The following is a 3,824-nucleotide window of genomic DNA, read 5'->3' as shown; positions in this document are numbered from 1 at the left end:
CGTTGTAGCTGGTTGCCCTTCTTCACGCTTACCACAGCAAATTCTCTCCAGCTTGGAGAGAAACCAGTATCTGGCACTGATGGACCCAAATGAAACCTCATTTGCTGAATATCGTCTTGAGTAATGGTTGGCTACAGCTATTCTAAATTGTAGCCCCTATTTCCTTTATGATTTTAGTGCCATTAGATTCACTCTTAGGTTATGATCTTCATGTCAGGGAGGTTTTCCCAAGGCAGAATTAAGCAGATCCAGGGAAAGTTACTGGATTGAATCCTGTATTACTCAGGAAAAAAGTCTGTGGAAGTGGGTGAGAGACTTAACTACCTAGGTCTGCAGAACTCTGCCTGTAATGGATAATTCTAGTGAACTATACTAACAATTGGAATACTTGAAACTGCTTACTTGTTTTTACTAGACCCTCTTAAATATTGAGTGAAAGGAAAATACTGTGTAATGTGAGAGCCTTGATTCCTATTTCAGCTAAATATGAAAGGTTTTTTCAAGAATTATATAACAAAAGATTAGACTAACTTTCAGCATAACCACAAATCTGTAGTATTAAAATGAAAAGATTCTAATATTCTTTAAGGGCAGAAAGTACCACTGTCGTGGAGCCTGTCAAAGTTAGACTCAGGACTCACAGTTTGTCAGACCACTCTGTTTTATTAGCACAGCGCTATGCTAATAACACCCAGATATGTGAGCACCATGCAAGACACAAACTATTTTATTTATACAGATAAAAGGATGAGCACTTAACAAGATAACAAAGGAAGCAGAATCTGATAAGTTTAGCTGGGCTAGGCATGCATATCTTATTTCCTTACTAACTATTACCGATCTTCTGTTAATGTTTCGCCATTAGTACCCTTGTTTATGCCTAATGTTTCTTTTCTTGGCACCTATTTCAACATTTCTTACTTCTGCTTAAAGGTACATACAACATTTCTTTAATCCATTCTTATTTTTACAATATAATTCATTCTACTTTCACAAGCCTTAATAGTCAATGTGTCTGTCATGGGGGTCGTGGAAGTCATTGCTGCTGTGATTTCTGCAACGGCCAGTGTGGCGATCCAGCCACACCGTCCACTGCTGGAGTGGCCCTGCAGCCAGCCGCATGTGTTCAATCTCAAGTCTTAAGACTAAGAACTTTTCAAAAAAAATTCCCACTGTGGTTGAACATTGGAAGCTCTAACTAGGTTGGCTGTTGTCTGCGTTGCTATCTGGTAGAGTTGAGCGAGGGTGGGGAGCAATTCTTGCAAAATTTCTTTAATGTAGATAAGGTCTTAAATAGTCATAATTGAAAAGGTCATGCTTGTAAGTGGCTGGAAGGACAAAAAACACAATTGTATGTGGTGTTGTAGCTATGTCAGTCTCATGATGTTAGATACACAAGGTGGGTGAGGTAATACGTATTATTGGCCTGACTTCTGCTGGTGAGACAGACAAGCTTTTAGCTTACACAGAGCTCTTCTTCCATTCTGGGAAACAAACTTGTTTCTCTTACCAACTGAAGCTGTGCCAATAAAAGATATTACCTCATTCACCTTGTTTCACTAAAAGCCACATTGGCAATGTTTACTTTGAAATAAGCACATGAATAAAATATCTGATTCTCTAGAGTGTGATTTATAGGTTTGTAGTCTTCCCTGACTCAGTTTCCTCTACTACTGTGATGTGCTTAGGGTAAGAGAAAAGACCTGATATGAGTGAGACTGGAGGAAGAGTATCATGTTTTAGGAGAGAGCTAGTTTGGGAAACACTAACTAAAATTCATACGTGAAAAAGCGGTAACCACATTTGGTTTAAGGCCTGCTTTTGCATATAGCTTTGTTTTAAAATGTTGTTACGTGCCTAAGTGCTCTGCAGGGACGAGACACACACACAGTGAGTGATATGGCTTTTAATGAAGGTAAAGAAAACATACCCGCAACGGGGACTTAACACGTTGCTGATTCAAAGCAGGGAACGAGTCCAAAACAGAAAGACAGGTCCTACTAAATATAACTTTATGCTAATAGCATGTAAAACAACTTATACATAGGCATGTGGGAGCTTTCCCACAACTGGGCTATCTCTTATGGCAAAGGGCCAAGCTTTTCCAAACACGCCGGGCTTCCCAGGCTAAGCGGTTCCAACCGGCTACACAAAGCATTTGCTAGCACAAAACACCCTTTAGTAACCTGTCCCGGAGAAGGCGAACAGCCTTAGCTAAACCACTGTGACAAAATCTTCGGTAGTCCCTTACATTCCTCCCCTCGCCTTCTCAAGGGACAGCACTAGACATAGTCTCATAAATTGACTCAGACGACCCCATAGCATGACTAAAATGCCAAAAGCAACAACACCTGCCACAAAAGCGAACTAAACCACAACATATGCAAAGGCCCACTAAAACAAGAAGGCCAATACACAGGCTCTGAACAAAATGTGCGGCCCAACCACGAAGGGACGTGAGCCAGGACCAGAGCCAGGAATCATCTTGTTGTTAGCCTATACCCTCGGCGAGATGGCGTAAATCTCTCAAGGTCGTCTCAATTGAGCTGCCAGCATCTGTAACATTAAAACAACACATACCAGCAAACTTGTGACACGTATGGCCATGCCGCAGCAACAAATAATCAACAGCCAAGCAATTCTGCAACATGCCCTGGCGTACTTCACCTAATTCATGAGTAAGCAAATCCAAAACGGTAGAGGTCCTATTAATAGCTTTAGCAACTGTACAAGCAAGGTGGGCAACCGCATGATAATTATGCGCAACTAAACCAGGTACACCTACCAGGGAAAAAAGAAGGGCGGCTGCCTGTCCTTCTGAATACAAAGTCACCTTGGCCTTGCACCCAGAATTCAGGGGAATGGTCCCTCTGCGTTGGTGGGAGGGGGCCTTCTGGGGAGGCAAAACCATAAGTGGAGTTATATGCCCTACAGTGCAGGGGCCCCCAAATCTATTGGCAGGAATATAGGTATACGCAATCCTCCCACAAAATAAAAACCACCCTTGTGGCAATTTTGCATGTCCATCACCAAAGCAAATTTCCATATTCGATCTGCAAGTTAAATCATAATGAGTATGATTTATTACATCCCACGTAGCTCCCTTAAAAAACATACACACCGCAGCATGAGTAACATTAGCTAGGCGAAAGGAATACATAGTAGCATCCCGCTGGGGCTGCCCCAGTCCACACATTTGATATAGATCCTCATACGTCATGCGCTTGGTGCTAGTAATCTGTTTGGAGGCAGCTTGCAGCGATTCTGGAGTGGCACTAATACCAATAAAACGTCTTCATAATGGCACCGATGGCATGTACTCTGGGGAGACAAAATGAAGTAGAATTAACAGCAACGCGGGCCAATGTGACCCACGCATTATCCTGGGTAGGAACACCTGCTAACCCAGGTATTATAAAGAGCGCTGTGAGAGTCGTGACAGTGAGGCCATACGGGGATACTCTTCCCCCTCTGGTAGTATATAGGCCCAGCCTGTCCCTGTGGCCAAAACGACGGCCGCGCGGGGATCTTGCTGTGGCAGGGTCCACCAAACGCTTGCCAATACGTGCCATTCTGTCTCCTCAAAAAAAGAGAGAGATCAGGTTAGCTGCCTCCGCTGGCACCAAAGTGTCCCCGGCTTCAAGGCGCCGGCAGTCCAGCCGTGTCACTCGAGGTCAGTCGCGCCACCGCCCCCCGCAGCCCAGGACAAGCCCCCCCACCCGGGGTCAGGGACGCGCCCGCCGACCGCACCCAAGGGCGCCAGCGCGCCCCCCCCCCGCCCCTGGGTCAGGGAGCCGCGGCTTCCGTGAAACTGCCTCAGGCAC

The sequence above is a fragment of the Chelonoidis abingdonii genome, chromosome 4 (genome assembly GCF_003597395.2).
Source record: "Chelonoidis abingdonii isolate Lonesome George chromosome 4, CheloAbing_2.0, whole genome shotgun sequence".
Classification (NCBI taxonomy): Eukaryota; Metazoa; Chordata; order Testudines; family Testudinidae; genus Chelonoidis; species Chelonoidis abingdonii.
This window is presented reverse-complemented; position numbering follows the sequence as displayed.